The sequence below is a fragment of the Diceros bicornis genome, chromosome 20, assembly GCF_020826845.1.
Source record: "Diceros bicornis minor isolate mBicDic1 chromosome 20, mDicBic1.mat.cur, whole genome shotgun sequence".
In the NCBI taxonomy this organism is placed as follows: domain Eukaryota; kingdom Metazoa; phylum Chordata; class Mammalia; order Perissodactyla; family Rhinocerotidae; genus Diceros; species Diceros bicornis.
Window position 1 is genome coordinate 17,902,978 of NC_080759.1, and position 20,038 is coordinate 17,923,015.

Sequence of the window (20,038 nt, forward strand, 5' to 3'; positions counted from 1 at the left end):
AATGGGGCAATGGTAGGCAGATACCAGGTGAGAGGGGCTAGAGATGGCCTGGGGTCTGCTCTATTTCGGATTTATCACAGAGACATGGCTATAGGTCAGAGATCCAAAATCAGCAATTTGGAATTCAGGCAGAAACTCAGGATAAGTTTTCAACAGGGCCAACCAGGACACAAGGAATTCTTTGAAAGAGAACTGGTCTGTTTTATCTTGATCACCTTAGACGTGATCTTTTGGTCATTTTCCTGAGCACTACTGCTGGTCTTAAATGATTGAGATCAGCTAATGCAGACCTGATTTTCCTAAGGGCTATGGAATATTCTCCTTCCTGCAGGTTTCCTTGGTCTGTATCCAAGAGAAAGAATATATTCTCTGGAAGGACTTTAGGTTTTAGTTTTGGGGATGTCAATTCCCAGGGTAGGGAGTATGGGTAGTCAAAGGAGACTTCTTAGCTGTGACCTCAACTTCCATGCCCAGGCACCAACTGCATAGCTCTGGCTAGAGTCGGGACCATAAGGATCCTGACAAACAATTTCCACAGTCAGGTATAATTGTCCTGCTAATTAGGATGCAAGTGATTGACTTATTTCATCAGAGTCCCTCATTTTATATTCATATTTGCACCACTCATTTCTGCTCATATTTCAGTTTGTTCTGAAGAAAACAACCAGCCTTAATTTCCACTACTAAAACTTGAAATTAAATATTTCCCTTTCAAAATATAATTTAATATTTGTTTTTGCCCTCCAAGTTTGCATACATGGTAGGCACTGCATTCTATATGATTAAATGATTACAGTTGGAGATGAGGTGAAAAGATGGCTTGTAGAGAACTCTTCAAAATTCATATCAGGGTGTATTGTACACACTGAGTAATTATGGCTTTTCTACATGTAGGTCTAAAGTAGGAAAACTTTTCAAAGATTTCTTTTCAAGTAGATTATTCAAGTGACTTTTCTTCACTCCTCTTATTAGATTTATTTTTTCATTTCTTTTTTCTTGAACCCTATCTTAGTCAGAAGGTAAAGCTAATACAAGTAGCAGAGGAAATAAGCCACTCATTTTTCTGTCAGCAGCATTGTAGAAAATTTTGATAGAAAATAGCAAAACTAATAACTAAATTCAGATATTTGTATCACTTGGGAGTTTTCTTCTTTCTGTTTATTATTGTGTTAATTCCACCTAGAGATCAGCAGAATGCAAATATGGCAGTATAAAAATGTACGTATATGGAACAAATATCTTGATGATGCTAAAAGGGGAAAAAAGGGAAAATAATTGCTGTGCCTGTGTGTGGATTTGAAAAAATGAAGATAAAATGCCAAGGTGATTATATTGGAGTAAGAAAATACAGGCATGAGTCCTATCTCTTCCAGTTACTAACAATTTAACCATAGGCAAATGAAGACATTTAATTTCTCTAAACCTGAGTTTATTCATAATGAAGTGAAGCCCTAAATCTCTAGCTGTATGACCAGGTGACTGTGAAAAAAATGGGATTAAATAAATGAAAGTATTACTAAAACTCAAAGGCATAAGAGCATTAAGTAGTGTTATTGTAACATCTCAGTAGAAAGTGATGTATCCTATTTAGAGGAAACCACAGGATATATATGTAAAGAACAACATCTCCTGTCTACTTTAAATGTTCATTAGCCCCCTTATATATGATTAGAATTCAACTAACCCAAAATCAATCAATGAACTCTTGGGCTTTACTTCTGGCTCTCCCATTAATTCATTGAGTAAACTTTGTCAAGTTATTTGACCTCCTTGGGGTTATTAGGACCGATTACTCAATATCCTCTGGGATTCCTGACTCCCAGTCTCACCTCAGTCAGTGGGCAGAGTGCTATACACCACATACAGAGCTAGATATCTGTCTTCGGCTGGATTCCCCAAGAAAGCAGACACTGAGACAAAGACTTGAGTCTAAATTCACTTGGGAGGCGATCCCCAGAAGTGCTGATAGGGGGATAGAGAAATGAGACAGGGAAGGGGGAAAAGTCAATACAGAGTGCATTAATGAGCAGGTTAATGCTGCAGATGGCTGGGGCTCAATCCCTCTGGTGACCTCTGGGAGACTGTGTAGAACAAGTGTCAGAGTTGTCCCATCTAAGGAGGAGAATGGTGGGTTATATTTTCCTCCAATTCCCTTCTTTCCTTGGATGAGGGCTGTTCTTGAGACAACAACTCCCCAGCACCTCTGACCTGCTGTGCACACAGGGCAAGCGTCAGAGAACTCCTGCTGTGACATGTCACAGGTGCCTGCACAAGGAAGTCATCAGCATGCACGGGGAGGGGGAGTGCCAAGGAGATCTGGGCAGGGCGATGACAGCGTGGGCTACAGTGCTGTGCAGACAGGGAGATGCACTGCTCAGATCCTCCTTCAAGACAAGAGAGCTGGCAGCCTCCTGCTCTCAGTGCCTGCTGGATCGTCCTCAGGTTTAGAGCCGAGGTACTGCTCTCCTTGGGGTGACCCCTGCTAATGACTGAGGTAGGCAGTGGTACAGGGCCTGTCCATTCTGCCCAAAGTGGGGCTCCTCTAATGGGTAATCCTTGCTCCACAGTCCCCCATGGTAGAAACTTTCTTAGGTTCATTCCAGCCTGGCAGCTCCCTCTGCCCAATCATGCTTTGTGCTCTTTTCCTTTCCCAATCGTGTTACTGCCTAGTAAACCTATTGCTGACTTAACTCCATCTCGGTGTCCGCTTCCTGAAGAACCCAACCTATGACAAATACCTAATTCTAAAGAGAGATTTGGAAAATGTCAACCTCTGGACTTAAACCAAAGAAGAATCTACCTTGCATGGATCAACAGGAAAGTTGGACTGAAAAGATCCTTTGTACAGTAGGACTAGACAACACAAAAACTCCTCCAACAATATCATGAGAAATCAATCAGGCAAAAATATAATCAATGAAAACAAGATAAGAAGAAAATTGGATGCATAAAATAAATGGTAAATAGATACTGGAGGGTCGGTTAGACATTGAATAAATCTTGAGGAGGATGGTGGAATTTCTTTCTCTAGGCATTTTTTAAAAGAATAGATTATGTATTCCATTAAGATAGTTGTCATTTTCAAAATCCTTATTATAGATAGTGTTATTTTTATTTTTTTACAGTCTTACAGATGATGGTACCTCTTAAAGAAAATAGCAGAAGGATTCAGAACTCAATGGCATTAGTCACTGAATTTATACACATGACATTATAATAGCAAGAAAAGCTTGAGCAAGAATCTATATTTAGCTTTAACTGCTTGAAGGGGAAAGAAGGGAAGGGAAGTATATGTTTGAGAGCCTATTATGTACCAAAAACTCTAGCAGGTGTTTTATTTATTTATTCACCAGGTATTTTTTTGAGCACTCACTATTTTCAGGTCACAGTTGTAGGTATGGAGATATATCAGCAATGAAATATACTACAATTTCCTGCCATTGAGGAGATTGTGTCTGGGAGAAAAAAATAGATGATTAATATTAAAGTAAGATAAATACATGATAAAGTATCTTAGAAGATTACACCTAATATGTAAAAATAAAAAGAACAGGAAAATCCAGAGTTCCAGGTAGGGTATGGGTTGCAATTTAAATAAGATGGGCAGAGTAGGCCTCATTGAGAAGGTGGCATTTGAGCAAAGACTTAAATGAGGTGAAGGAATTAGCTATGTGGATACTTGCAGAAGGAGAGTTCCAGGCCCGGGGAGGAGGCAATGACCTCAGGGTCTGATTCAAATCTGTCTGCCTCCAAAATCCATCCTCTTCTTGTTGATCCTGGCTGTAGGATTCCATAAAGTGGAGGAAAACCAGCCCACTTTCATCTTTCTAGAGACTATTCCATTCTCTTAGAACCATCAACCAAATGCAATTTGATGAGATAATTTTCTGGCTACAAACTATGCTCAGACCTACAGGTGTAAATATACATTTTCTTTGCTATATCAGGATACTCATAAATACAATGAGAGAAATTGGAAAACAGAGCTCGAGAGGCATCACCTGCAATTACATTACATTTGTGGTATTACTTGTTTGTTTTTTCTTAAAATACTCATTAAATGGTAAGTGGTAAGCATGATTTAAGCAGGTCTCTAGAAAACCAAACAACTTACCTGAGAGTCATTTTCACTGAACCAATTGGAAGGCATTGTGGAGACCAGCCTAAGTAATCTGCTCTCAGGCCAGTCCTCTTATAAGCATCTCAGCCCACGCCGAATATTTGAAGTGACATATTTCATAATTGCTCCCAGTGAAAAAATGTTTACTCCTTATGTAGAAACCAATTCCAGGGACTTTTACATGAAAGTAACAACATTTCAGCTAGCTTGCTCAGAATTGTTCAAAATTCTTCAGTGCAATTACAAATACTCTGGTTGACCAGCCTTACCTGAGGGGAATTTTTACACCAAACTGGACAGTTCCACATCCCCATAGGAAACCCACATTTGCATATCTTTGACCTCTTTTTAATCATCTCTCATCTTTTTTTTTTTCCTCTCAAGGACTCTAGAATGCAATATCTCCTAAAGAACATCAGTAGAATTGGAAATGATTAAGATGGAGGATGTCAGATGCCCCTTGCAAAGAGAATAAAGCTGAAAAGTATCCAGTTATGATATGCATCTTACATAATAAGTGCAATGAATTTTTTAATGAGATTCTTTTCATGTACAAAGTGAAATTTTTGCAGTTCCTTAGAAAATAAGTGCTGCATATTTTGAAATTGTGTTATGTAATCTATGGAACAAAGCTAAAACATCTTGCATTTTGAAAGCATCTTTTCCCAGGGATGTCCAAATGTGCTAAAGATATGAGCTCATTGATCTTCCTACTCTCCTTTTAGTAGCTAAGAGTCAGGTATTCTTTCCCTGACTTCATAGCCAAGGATCCAGTGCCGACCTCTGGCTGTTCGTTGAGAGAAGGTGTCTAGAGATGAAAGCTCTGTCATCACCCAGGTTGCTTTTCTTAGGTTTAAACATCGGTTCATCTCCTTTACCTTCCAACACTGTAATTTCTTTTGTCTTTTGGAAAGCATACAAACACACACACATACACATACAATTTTTTTTCCAGACTGTAAAACAAGGATTTGCTATGGGGTCACTCTTGTGCTAAAACTCAAAATAGTTTTGCAAAAATGAATGGAGACCATTTTTTACCCTCTGCTTTACAAAAAGCTAAAAATTAATAATATCCAGTGGTGACAATGCGATAAAGAAATGGGTACGCTGATACACTGTTGATGGGGAAGTGAATTGCTACAAAATTTTTGGAGGGTTAACTGGAAATTTCTATTAAATAAATATATTAGTATACTTTTGCTTTGGGGAATCTATTTTATGGAAAAGTTTTGGATTAAAAAAATACATGGTGGCCTCACTGGAGAACTGGAAGGAACTAATCTAGTACAGTTAGCCAGTTTGAGTCAAGATTATTAGAAGGTAACATGTCAAGGATTGACGGCAACCACCGGAAGCTAGAAGAGACAAGGAAGGATCCTTCCCTAAGGCCTTCAGAGAAAGCATGGCCCTGCCAACATTTGATTTTGGACATCAAGCCTCCAGAAATGTGAGAGAATAAATTTCTGTTGTTATAAGCCGCCCAGTTTGTGGTACTCTGTTGAGGGAACCCTAGGAAACTAATGTAGATTTTGGTGGGACTCCAGGGGTCCAAAAATCCTAGACATGCTGTCTTAGTCAGTTCAGGCTGCTATAACAGAATGCCATAGACTGGGTGGCTTATAAACAACAGAAATTTATTTTTTACAGTTCTGGAGGCTGGGAAGCCCAAGATCAAGGTGCCAGCAAATTTGGTGCCTGGTGAGAGCCTGCCTCATGGTTCATAGACAGCTGTCTTTTTGTTGCAGTCTCACATGTCAGAAAAGGCAAGGAAGCTCTTGGGGTTTCTTTTATTTTTTTGCGTGTGCGGAAGATCAGCCCTGAGCTAACATCCACGCCAATCCTCCTCTTTTGCTGAGGAAGACTGGCCCTGAGCTAACATCTATTGCCAATCCTCCTCCTTTTTTTCCCCTTTCCCCCCCAAAGCCCCAGTAGATAGTTGTATGTCATAGTTGCACATCCTTCTAGTTGCTATACGTGGGATGCCGTCTCAGCATGGCCGGACAAGTGGTGCGCGCCCAGGATCAGAACCCAGGCCGCCAGTAGCAGAGCACACACACTTAACCACTAAGCCACAGGGCCGGCCCCCTCTTGGGGTCTCTTTTAAAAGGGCGCTAATCTCATTCACGAGGGCTCCATCCTCATGACCTAATCTCCTCCCAAAGGCCCTACCTTCAAACACCGTCACATTGGGCATTAGGATTTAACATATGAATTTGGGGAGGGACGCAAACATTCAGTCTATAGCATATGGCCTCTCCTTTTAGGGTGAAACTTTACGATTTATAATTGGAGAGGCTGGTTATTGATTTAAGAAAAACATTAATATTCCACTACCTTATTATAGATGAAACATGCACATCATTATTTTATAACCCCCTGCACAGAGAAGGTAGCAGAGCAGACCCTATAATACATTTAAATTCCCCTCTTGTTGGTGCTAAGCTATTGATCTCTGGCAGGGAATTGTTTTCACAGTGCATTAACTTACACATTTATATATTTAAATATTGGAGATCACAAGATAAACTTTCAGTAAGGATCTGGTAATTCTCCCTAATTGAGTCTGGTGTCCTATCCAGCTCTGTTGACCTTCCTCTGGGCGAGCCATGGAGGTTTCTTGTCTGATGTGATTCTATGATGAAATGCATCTGGCTCATTTCAAAGCCCCTAATACTATTTGCAGATAGCTTTTAGTCTTTAGTGCAGCACATGCTCCAAGTACTTTTTGTAAATAGTTTTTTATAGAGACTATGCTTACCTTCAACATAGTCTGCAAACTACTGCATCTTTCCCTACTTGCTTACCTTGAGAATGGCATTTTTATCTTTTCTTGAACTTGAACATCACAGTAGCATAAATACTGTACTTTCTTTGCCTGCTATGTTCTTTCTCACTGGTTACGTTTAGATTTTGTTCCTTGGCAGATAGAATGAATAAAATAGCACCATGACACTTCCTGTGGATCACCATTAAACACACTTGAGCATCCTTGGCTCAATTCTCTTCTATTATACCTAAAGCAAAAGACAATCTGGCTTTGTTAACCCATCTTGCCATTCTCTACTGTAACAGATAAATAGAAAAACTGTTTATTCTTATTAAATTGTCAAATATTTTGCCTGACTCTTATACTACACATAGAGACTGTTATTTCTGCATAATTTGTCCATAAGATTAATGCTTTGGATTCCCTTAATTTACCATGAAATAATGTTCCAGTTAGGTTGCAAATCCTTATTTATTCAAACAGAAATACCTGTAGACATAAGCCTAACATGTGATCAACTATCAGGGCAGGGAAATATAACAAAATCCTAATATCAACAGAGTTATCAGTCACCCTAAATCGTAGGAAAAATATGGGTAAGTTTTTATATCCTATACTTGGAAAAATTTTCCAATAGCAAATTTCCATTTTCCCAATAGCAAATTTCCATTTTCCCACTTACTGTATAGAATTCTGTTAGCATGCCCTTTTGTCAAATAAAATCAAACTATTATTACAAAGTGCTTATAGTCAAAAATATTTTATGTTTACAAGGAACAACATTTATGCTTTTAAAAAGCAGAGCTACTTAGTGAAATGGATTTGTTTAACATCTGTTTTTAGAATTTATAATATAACCATAATAACTAAATGTTTAAAGCAGTATTGGACAAGACAGTGATCAAGGATCAGGATTAATTAGGAAAGACTTCCTTGAACAGAATTGAACCCAAATTTGACAGAAGTGATAAAGTAGATTGGCAAGGAGGAAAGGAGAAATCTAGAAAAAAAGAGACCAGGATTTTCAGCTTAGCTATAACACATTAATGACTCTGCCCTTGGGTAACTCACATAAACTGTCTTGACCCAGCTTCCCCAATGAAAAAATAGATAGATTGGAATTCACAACTTTAAATAGAATTCAAAACTATGGAGATGGATAAAAAGACAAAAGTGGCAAAAATGATTTTACTGGAGCAGAAGTTATTTACTACCCATTTTAATTCTTTTCTTGAAGATAGAGGGAAAGATATACATTTTTATTGGCGGAGTTTGAATATTTTATTTAATTTAATAATATTATAGTGGTTTTATTGCGTCAACTTAGGTAACCTATAACCACCTTTCCCATAATTTCCTCCCCTGTAAGTTTCTGGTCATTTTTGAGCATCTGTTTTCTCACCTAAAAAAGAGAGAGGCTTTATATTTTCCTTGAAGTTCTGTAAAAAATATGACTATAAAATAATGAGGGGTAGTCCTGGATCATCATTCTAGCTTTTGGGGTCTTCTCTTATATGTAATTTCAGTGACCTCTCTTCCTGACAAAAAAATGGAGCATTTCACATGTGCAGCTGTGTTTTCTCCTCCTTCCCTTGTGCTCTGTAGCTCATGTGAGCTAAGAGCGCCTTTGGACGGATAAGTGGAAACCACAGCCAACACAATGGATAAGAGGATGAGGGCCAGTGTGAAGCAAGTTAGGTTGTTTCCAAAAACAACTAAAACTGAAAATCACTCACATTTTCAGTTGCATCTGCTGAATGTGTTAAGTAGATAATATGAGGGAGGTGTCCCAATACTAGGTTGCCCCATTTCTCTATTTTTGCTTCTTTTTCTTTTTTCTGTTTTCCATGGTTGCAGGAAATGCCCTGGCTGCTATAACTCCAAAATTCAAAATCCTGATATGCATGAATTTTTAATACCGCTTTTTGTTTTTCTGTCTTTGTCTGCTGAGCATGACAATATGTTGAATCTTTTAAAAAACAGTCAATGGAAATGGCTCCTATATAGAAAACAAACTTGGGGATAGGTGATCCTGGTTCCTAGACTGTCTTTGCCACATTTTCATGTGGGATGTTAAATACGTCATTCAAAATTCTTTGAGCTTCATTTTCCTCATCTGTGAATGGATGGTAATAATCCCTACTTCATAGGGTTGGTGTGGGAAATAACAAGATACCATATGTAATAGAAGAACAGACATTAAACTCAAAGTAGGTGCTCACTCTGTAATGGCTGAATCTCCATCCCAGAGGTCACAGGCGTGCGTATTCTGCTCTGCACACTTGCAGAGTGGAAGATACACAAGTTTCAGAGTAAGCAGTGCCAAGTTGTCAGTGATATATTTCCAGCATCTATATAGAAATGCTAAGTGCTACCTTTGGCAGAGATTTGTCAGAAATTGTTTGCCAATTTAGTTGTGCAATAAGAATCTGTTCCTATGAATTTATGATGAAGTCTCCCACTTTTCCTCTCCCCAGAGACATAAAAATTTGAGACATTTTGTTATCCAAGGCCCCAAATATACAAGTACACCTTAATCAATTCATTGCATCAAAACCTTGACATTTTAACTAATCAATTCTCTTTTTATCTTCCCCTGGCCTCAAAGGCACTGAAGGACTGGATTCCTGGAAGGCACTGATCCTTCTCTAGAAGCACATGATGGCACCATCTGAGGATTGCCCACATTCGAATTCTCAGGTCCCGAAGCTCTGGGTCCCCTGAGGTTCCCATGCAGCTCTCCTGAAGGCCAAGGGCCCCCACATAGTGACTCCTCGGGGAGTCTTCTTCACTGCCTTCTGCACTGCCTGAGTCTCCAGACTTTTTATTCCACCCTTGAGTTCTTGTCCCCTTGTCCCAATGCATCAGTCCAGCAGACACAATAGTTACTGCTGACAGAGAAGGACAAGGGAAGGGTCTCATGTTCATCATCCACATATGTCATTTAACGTAATGAGTTTAGATACTCATAGACTTCCTGGAAATATGGCTTTATGTCTCTCTAAGAGTGACTATAAAATATACTTTCACGCTCTGTGGGTGTGGTTGAGAGAACTTGTATGCCTCGTCACATCTCATCCTAGCATGGGAAGCTGCTGACTCCAACCCAGGGCGGCTAGTGCTGGCTAATGTTGTGCCCACTCACAAAGTCGATATAGCCTCAAACTCCTCACCCCTCCCTGCCTCTGAATTTACCCGAGGCTCCTCACTGCTGTCCCCTGACCTGAAAGGTGAAAGGGAAGGGAGGATGCTGGTGGGAGTAGGTAAAGGGAATATTAACATTCTCTTAATATTGCCTTCTAAGACCTGCTCATAATTGGCTGATCTCCTCCTCAGAAAGAAGCTCCCCTGTTTCTGATTTCTAATGCTGAATTGGTTTATCAAATCCTGTTGCTTCTTAATTTCTTGTTTAAATCTCACTGTCTCAGCTTCACTGCTGCACCAATCCATCAGAGCACAGTAATGATTGCTAATGGAGAAGGGCACGGGAGATGACAGCGACGACAAACAGAAAATCACACCCAGTTGATACAGCGTCTTTCAAGGACTTTAGCACATTCTGCATAGATCCCCTCATTTATCTTCACCACATCCCTAGTGACAGGAAGAGAACTGTATTATATAATTCTACTTGAAAAGGAATGCACTCACAGTGCAGGGATTGTGGCTTGTCCAAAGTTAATCAATTTCAGGAATAGAATCCACACCTTCTGTTTATATCTTGTTTATTGTAGGGTATCTTTTGATGACACTTAATGAAGACTGCAAGCACTAATATTTAAGGAGCAGGAAAACTGATCCAACCTTGATTCCACCCTGCCTCGTGTCCAGCCTTCAGTCACTGACTTCCCACATCCGTCCATAGCAAAACACAACTTGACCTTGATGGTAAAGAACCTCATTATGCCAGGCTGAAAAGGACCAGCAGCTGTAATCACATTGGAATAACTCAATTGGGCAAAGGAGAAAAAAGTGCATAATAGAGGGTATTACATCTAATAAACAAATTTCCAATGTCTTTAAAGGTGATGGCCTGAGAAGAGGTCAATGGTTTTCAAAGAAGAACACTGAACATGAGCTGCTCAATATATTGATGTTGTTGAGACAAAGAAAAGAAATGTTCAAAAAATTCCTAAAATCTTGTTCTTTTATCTATATTATTAGTCACACTGAACTCTTAGGCTCACCAAACTTCCTAATTCAGGCATTCCTTTTGTTCCAAGGGTTAGATTTAAAGTAAAGTGTGTTGTTAAAAGTATAGAAATATTCCAGATAACTGGAGTTACTCTGTTAAGTACTCAAACTGTTGTTATTTACTGTTTTGGGGTGAAAACTTTCCAAAAAGGTCAATACAAGGTAGACTCTCACATTCTCTTAAAGAAATTCTGCCATCGTTAGGAACATGTGTGGCTGCAGACAGGGATGCCTTGAGGGGCTATTGAGGTGTGTAGGACCACCTTCCCTTCTCTGAAATGTCCCGGACTGGAGTGATTTTAAGTTATTAGAACTACTTTTTAAATTTCTCCTGCTTCCTCCCGTGCTGTCATTTCATACTGCTAGAACTTAACTATTTAATCCAATTTATCTGCCTTCTGTTTTTGTGTCACTGTTGTCATGCATTTTGGTTCAACACGTATTTTAAATTCGACAAGACATCACAGCTACTTTTAAAATTCAATTTTCGTTTATATTTACCCTTTCTTCATTCATTCTGGCATTTCCATGGTTCCATCTTGGGATCACTTTTCTCTTGCCTGAAGAATTCCCCTAAGTGCTTCTTACCCTATTTATCTACTGGCAGTGAATTCTCTCAGTTTTCGTTCATCTGAAGGTGTTTTTTTTCATCTTCATTTGAAAAGGATATTTTGCTTGTTATGGAATTCTCTCCCGGCAGTTCCTTTCTTTAGCACTTGCAGATGCCTTCTGGTTTCCATCATTTCTTTCAGGCATCAGCTATCAGTCTTATTTTTGTTTCTTTGAAGATAATGTGTATTTTTCAAAGTCAGTTTTTGGAAAATTCTCTCTTTTCTCTCAAACTAGAACTTCAGTTATAGGGATGTTTGCCTTTGTAAGTGAGTTCTACAAGTATCTTATACTCTCACCTGTTTTTTTTTTTTCCCCATTATTTTTCTCTTTCTCTTTTATTCTGTGTATTTTTCAATTGAACTTTCACTTCACTAATTCTGGTTTTTTCATGTCTAATGATCTGTTAAACACATCCATTGATTTTTCAATTCCAGATATTATATTTTTCCCATTCTATACCATCCGTTTGACTCTTTCTTCCTTTTCCTTCCTTTTTTCCTTCCTTTTTTTTCTCTCTTCCTTCCTCCCTCCCTCCTTTCTTTCTTTCTTTCTTTCTTTCAATTCTCTGGAGAAATTCTCTGTTCTTTATTCTCTTATATTCATCTTTTCTTCTTGAACATATTACAAAAAGTCTTTTAAAAGTCCTTGTTTGCTGAATGAATTAGCGAACTCCATGAAAATGAATCATGCCTGTGTCTATATAGACATTTATCCCAAATATTGCTTAATTTCTATAGTAGTCTCTAATCACTAAATGATATTTTTTAAAGACTTGGAAACAGAGTAAATAAAAACAAGATGCTTAATTTTCTTAATAAATATACTTTGATACACAAAATTTGTACAGAAGAAAAAAATGCAACCTTCAGTTGAAGTTATTGAATTAAATGATACTCTTTCTCAGGCAGAAATTATTACTATTTAAGGATTGATGAAGTTTTATGAATTTTTAGAATCACAATGAGAATGGCTCAGGTGCTGTCTTACCCAGAAAAATCTTACCTGAAAAGTCATTGTGGGACATTCCAGACAGAGAGCACAGGCAATCTGGGAGGGAACTGACCAGGTCTGGTAGACAGTGAGCATCTCCCTCCAAGGCAAATTGGAGGAAACAGAAAAGAAAGTAGTGGTTTTAAAAATAAAATTTTTGCATTCTTAATAGGGCTCAGACAGATGATTGGTGGCAAGATGAAGGGAATAAGTCACTCTCCTAGAGGAATATCAGAATATCTGGGAGGGAAAGCAAGGCAGCATTGGGTATCATGATAAGCATATCTAATATTACAGTAGTTTGAATTGGCTTGTAAACTCAGTAGGTATATTTTGACACATCAAATATCACTAAAGAAATGAGATTTTTACGCATATTAAAATGTATTTTGCAGAGAATAAGACTTACTGTTTCAGTTAATACAGAAGTTAATATTGTGATCTTCATTTTGCAAGTGACCAGTTGGTAACATAGGACAATTATAAAGGCTCCTCTAAAAAGTGAACTACAGTTCCATTGATTTATTTCAATTTTATTTGAGTCTATTTTATTTTCTTAACATGCACACTTTAAATCCACCATACAACTATTTAATTGTTATTTGTTGTTTGGTTAATACCAAACACCTGTTTTAGTATATCTAATTAAGAATGCCAACTTAGAGAGCCAAAGTATTCAGTAAAAACAACAACAAAAACGATGAGCAGTTCTTCCCTTACTGGAGTTTAATGAAAGTAAAATCAGTTGATTAAATCTAAATACTCTCTTCTTTTATTTTAACTAACACTTTGCAACTTTCAAATTTATGTTAACAGATGACTCTATTAGGAAGCCAAAAATACAGTTGAAAACAATAACCAAAATAAATTCCTGGTGAAAAAGAGGTAATGATTTATTGATTATACCGAGAGTAGAAAGTGAAATGAATTAATTGCACTGCTCATATCACTGCGAAAAATATTTGCTTCTTGAGCATCCTCTGCTATGGATTTGACAAAGAGCTTTATAAAAAACATTCTTTAACTGATTGCCTCATGAATGAAACATATTCTCATCTCTCCCCACAGGATAATGCCCATGTATTCTAGAATTGAAAAAAATTATAAAGCGATATAGATATGTGATTAAGAATCAATAACTTCATAATTCATGAGAACAGAAGTTCTGATCCTTTGTTTAATAAGTACAGAAGGGTTATCACCCAAAATACATCACTGTGTAGGGCAATCTGCTCTAGAATTGGAGCACGTGTGACCTTGTGGGGTTGCATTTGGAGAAAGAAATAAAAAAAAAAACGAGCATTTCAGGTGATTATGATATATTCCAAACAGTAACCCCTAGATGAGAATCACTGCTCTACGATACTTTTATCATATTTCAAATTTAATTTTTTCTTTAATTATGCTGGTCTGTTATTTCTAACTTCAATTTCTTGTCAAATCTGTATTTATCACATTCTGTATATCTCAAGAAATTTTCAAAGATCTTTACTTTTTCAAAAGCAGTGGTCCTTCTACTTCTATTCTGTTAAAAAGTCCAGAGCTCATTATGAGATGAATGGATTACCTGCGCTGGTAGGTGAGAGAAGTGTGTAACTTAGGGAATGATTTGTGGTTGTACGATAGAAGACTCTTGGCCATGTCTGGTTCACTGCCTAATCCTCAGGACCTCAGACAATGCTAGGCATATAAAAGCACCCAATAAATATTTATTGAATAAATCAATGAATAAATGAATGAAGCTTCAGATTTTAAGACAAGGAGAACATTAATCTCTGAAACAGAATCCACTGAATCAACATAAAACTAATCATATTATTTATTTCTCACAATCTTCCTAGGCCGTGTGCTTCCTATAATGATTATAATGTAGTTGTTAAGTTTGGCAACCAGAACTCACCAATAAGCCTAGAGAAATCTCCCCAAATTTTCATTTAGGAGATTTCATTCTGAAATATAACCAACATAGGATGAATGGTAATCTGATTAAATGTTATACATAAATGCAAAGTGGGTTATACTGGAAATGTTTGGCGATTAGTAAAGAATTCTGAACAACCTTTCATTCCTTGACAGAATACTGAGAGTCTATCATGTGCCTGACCTATGCAAGGCACTGGTGTGACAAAGATAAGCAATACAGATGAAGGCCTTGCTACATGGAGCTTAGCCTGATGAGTGAAACAAACATTAAACAATCACAAACTAAGTATGTGATTGCAAATCATGATAAAATGCTACAAAAGAAGAAATATATTCAACAGAGGGAACAATAATGTCAAAGAAGTAAAGCATCATGATACCTTTGAAACTCATGGGAGGGCCCAGAGTGATTGGGGGCCATGGACTCAGGAGAATAGAGGAAAGAGACACAAAACGAGATCCCGGTAGCAAAGGTCCTGCCAAAACACAGTGCCAATATATATTCACGGAAGGAGCATTAGATGGCGTGTCATGGCACCCTCAGCCCCTGACCCTGGGATTGATTGGCCTCTTCTTTCTGAGAGAAACCCGATGGAGATGCAGGCACAGGAGCAAATGCAGGCAAAGGAACACTTGATTACTTAACAAGACTGAGTCAAGGAACCATTTTCCAAGGCTAATTCAGTCCTATTGACCCAGAACTAAAACAGATGAAAAAGTCTGTGTATGTTTATCCTAAAGGACAAATTTTAATTTCATAAGTTTTATCAATTCAGTACAAGGAAAAACCATTATCACCAAAGAGAAGAAACAAAGAGGAGTAGAGAATACTAGTCTACTTTGAGGTGGACAACACCCAGGGTGGGAAGAGTTCTCAGCTGTTCTTTAAAAATCTGCCTCCATATTTTATCATCATATGTTTCCATGAACAGAATCCCTTTGCAAGCACCAGAGAGAGAGGAGATATAACGTATGTCTGGGGCAAAGAAAACACCACTTTTCAGTTTTAGTATCTCATTTGGATTATTTGCTCTTTGGTTTTGACAAAAATGTCTTAAAATACATGTAAAAATGCATTGAACATTAATTGTAAGACAATGTGAATAGGAAAACTGTTCTCATGATTAGCAACCAATATTAAGATGGAGGAAAACAATTATCTGGACAAGAAACTCTCTCCTATGAAGAACTGACAATATTATCCTTCTGTACCTTTTGTAGTCTCTGTTTTGTTGAGTCTATACCGTGCTTATGAAAGCATTGTTCATCTTAGCATACATATCAGAGGAGTTCAGGTAGAATCTAGGAATTTTGTTATCCAAATTGGGTGATTGTCAGCTTAAAATCACATTAAGCTGCATGTTGACGTAGCAAATAAGCACGTTAGTATGTGGCCTTATTCATCTATGATCATATTTACCCAATGTGATTTGGGGAGGGAGGGAGGAATAGTCCAGAATGCCCTTCTAGTCATGCTTTTTTTATTTACATTAAATCTTGATTATTTCAATTAAATTTGTTAATGATTTGATATTTACTATTTAAAGCTTAGTGGTTTATCAGCAATTTAAAATAACACATCTATTAATTAAAGATGCTTCAAAATATGCTAGCTATTTATTTCTTTAGAATAATAACTTAAAATAATATCTATAAAATTCTAGAAAAATGAAATTGGAAATTATTACTTAACAGAAACTCCACACCTTGACCTCCTCCTGTCAGAGTTGAGCTACATCAGAATATCTGGGAGGAAGGGACAGGGATCCAATTCTCTCCCTCCTGTTAGCTCTGCCTCTGCCAGCGCTTGGTGTGATTTGAAAGCAGAAAAGGAAGGACAGTGGCCGGGCCCATGGCTTAGCGGTTAAGTGCGCGCGCTCCGCTACTGGCGGCCCGGGTTCGGATCCCGGGCGCGCACCGACGCACTGCTTCTCCGGCCATGCTGAGGCTGCGTCCCACATACAGCAACTAGAAGGATGTGCAACTATGACATACAGCTATCTACTGGTGCTTTGGGGGTAAAAAAAAGGAGGAGGATTGGCAATAGATGTTAGCTCAGAGCCGGTCTTCCTCAGCAAAAAGAGGAGGATTAGCATGGATGTTAGCTCAGGGCTGATCTTCCTCACAAAAAAATTAAAAAAATAAGAAAAGGAAGGAGAGGCATTTTCTTGCAAGTCTACAGGGATGAAGAATGCTCTATACTTACCCAGTCCAAAAGGAGTTGGAAGCTCCATAGTGTCAGAAAAACTAATTACTCCTGAAGTTTCCTTTTCTTCTCCTCTTGTTTCCCCAGAATGATTACTGTGAAAGTGCTGGCCTTCCAGGACAGCCAGGATTTATACATTGGCAAAAATATGGCTCCTTTTAATATATAAGGAGATGTGAAATGTACGTAAACTCACATCATGTTATATGACTGGGCATTCCATTTCTTGAGTTTATATTTTGTGTTTGATTATATCAGGGGTTAGCATCTATAAAAAGCGGGTTTTGGATTATCAGTTGGGTTTGGTTTATGCTGAGAGAGTGCTCAACAGGATTCCAAGAATTCCTGTACAAAACCAGTGCTGTATACTCCAAAATTAGATGAGACCAAAAGTGACACTCTGAAGCAAGAACAATACGAAACAAATATTTTGGATTAAATTGTTTAAAATCCCAATTCCTACTTCCCTTTTGTTCTTCTGATGATTTTGTTTTGGGGCTACTTGTAGCTCTTGTCCTCTGAGGTGGCTGAGCCACGTCCATGTATACAAAGAGTGACGTAGCAGTGCGAGAATCTCCAGATTCCAAGTGTCCTAAGGCACTGAAAATATGAGCATCATGTTTCCATATTCCATACAATTGTTATTACAAGGTGATTTATTTTAACCTTGGATTAGGGAAAAGAAAATTTGTATGTAATTCAGTTCTTAAACAATAAATATTAAAAGTAATTTAAATAGTAAATTAAATGAAATCCTTAAAGAATAATTGTAAGTGTGTGTCTTAGTCAGCTCAGCCTACTATAATAAAATACCATAAATTGGGTGGTTTGTCAACACAGAAATTTATTTCTCACAGTGCTGGAGGTTGGAAGTCTGATACCACGGTGCCGGCACAGTTGGGTTCTGGTGAGAGCCCTCTTCCGGGTTGCAGATGGTTGACTTCTCATTTTGTCTTCACATGAAAGAAAAGGAGCCAGGCAGCTCTCTAGCCTCTTCTTAGAAGGGCACCAATCTTGTTCATGAAGGCTCCACCCTCATGACCTAATCACCTCCTAAAGGCCCCACCTCCAAACACCATCATACTGGGAATTAGACGCACACATTCAGTCCACAACAGTAGGGAAAAAGAAAGATTTATGCAGGACATATGTGGACAGTTTAATGAGTCTGTTAACTTACTTTCTCCTCACTTTCAATTTTCAACTTATTGGAACCTACACTGGGTATCCATCCACCACTGAAAAATAGCTGTTTTTAGATTAAAAATTCATAAGACTTTTAGCTGTGATTTCAGTTTTGCAGGGTACTATAACCGCTAGGCCAGTGGCCTTTGGTGAAGACAAGCTTTGAGTATCAGATCACTTGATATCATCAAGCACATTCCTGTTTCATTCCACAGATACCATTATTAGGTCAGATGTGAAGCTCCCTTTTGATACATATCACTGTCCTCTGATTAGTTGTACAACCACCTCTTGGTGCCTCTATTTCCTTATTTCTAAAATGGGGATAAATAGGTCTGTTGTGAAGATTCAGTAGAAAAATACACGTCCATACCTGGTACTGAGCCTGGTCCATAGGAGGGCTTACTAAATAAACTGTCTACATTGACATTATTGTGTAGATTGTTTTTACTTCAAGATGTTGTAGAAGTTATAACAAAAGATCACGCTTCTGTGCTAGTACTGTCCCTTCCAGTCCAGTACCCCATCAGCCACCACAGGGAGTGGTGAGACAAGGTGCAAATGAAACATTACTGTAGTGAAAGGAACACTAGACACGCAGCCGGAAATCTGAGTCCAATTGTGATGTGGACGTAGCATTACTATGTGCCAGGCACTGTTCTAAGGATCTAACATACGTTAACTAACTCAAGTTGTCACAACAACCCAGTAAGGTAGGTGTGATTATTCCTCTGACGGAGAAACTGAAGCAAAAGAAGTTAAGTAACTTGCCCCAAATCACATATTTGGCAAGCTGTGAATCTGGGATTTGAACTCGGATAGCTCCAAGCCTGTGCTTCATAGCTTTTTAGCCCTCTTAGCTTCAGTTTTCTCAGTAGTGAAATAAGAATAACCTGCATTGGAATTGGAAAAGGCTATCCAAATGTAAAGAATATTATTAAGCTGCTTAACCAACGTGCATTGCTATCTGTGTAATGAAACAGAGTATGGCTCAAGAAATATCACTAAAGATGTGATGCTAAGATTATTTCAGGTGCCAAATGCCAAAAATATTTTTTTCCACTGAACCACAATATTATCCCCTGAAAGAAAAATTTAAAATAATTTATCATCTTTTGAAAGGATTATTTGAACACTTAAAATCCTTCAGTCTGCTAGGTAAGGGTAATATATATATTTTTTTGATATATGAAGAAATCCTTCCCATGAGTTCAGAAATGACTGTAGCAGCACATGTTTAAAGGGGCATGTAAAATGTTGTGTTGTCTGCTGAATGGTAATCTCACATATTAGCGTGAATTTATTTTGCTTCCTGGGTCAGTGTAACTGCCTATTGATTTTTAAGAAGGCAAAAAAAAAAAAAAAAAGTCAGATTCACAACATTTGCTCTTTAATTTTTGAACAGAATTATAGCCTAAATGGAAAAATGACATTGTTTTTCCATTAGCACCTTTCTGAAACAGGGCCAAGACTTTTCCTAATTACTTGTACGTAATTGGTGCTCGGTAAACATTTTTAGATTAAAAGCTTAACCCTGTGTAAATAGTTCCTGCTTCATTAGACAGGTTCATGTTGTATTTCTGACCAAGCATCCAGTGGGTAATAGGCAAAAATACATAACTATAAGCCTTTATTTTACATCATTCAAAACTGCAAAATTATGTTCTAAGACCGATGAACATCAACATGCTGTAGTTTTAAAAATTATGCAAAGAATCTCAATGTACTGTGAAGTGCAGACACAGAATTAAAAGCTGTGTCTATGCTGAGTTTGAAATTGCTCCTAGCTAAACAACAAATATTAAATTAAATAATGGGTTCCTTGCCTTCTTAGAATTTAGAAAGGTGCTGGACTTTGCTTTGGATAGACCAGTTTTCTTAGTGAGAGAGAGAGAGATTAAAGAAGGAAAGAGAAAAAGAAAACATCCAGGGATGTTGAAAATGATGTTTCCCCCATATTGGTAAATGTCCTTGTATCAAGCAAAGACTTTGACAAAAACACCGTTGACCTCAGAACTGTATTACACTTGGGAATTAT

General features: G+C 37.9%; 1 long non-coding RNA gene across 4 annotated transcripts in view; it reads left to right on the top strand.

Annotated features, from left to right (window-relative positions):
• LOC131419165 (uncharacterized) overlaps positions 1-20,038 on the top strand; it is a 51,940-nt gene that overhangs the window by 26,051 nt on the left and 5,851 nt on the right. The window contains exon 4 of one of the 4 annotated variants that reach the window (XR_009223159.1): positions 4,505-4,677. The exons of the other annotated variants lie outside the window; for them this stretch is intronic. This is a non-coding gene — a long non-coding RNA (uncharacterized LOC131419165). Of the gene's footprint in view, positions 1-4,504; positions 4,678-20,038 lie in introns of those variants that run through there. 4 annotated transcript variants of the gene reach the window in all.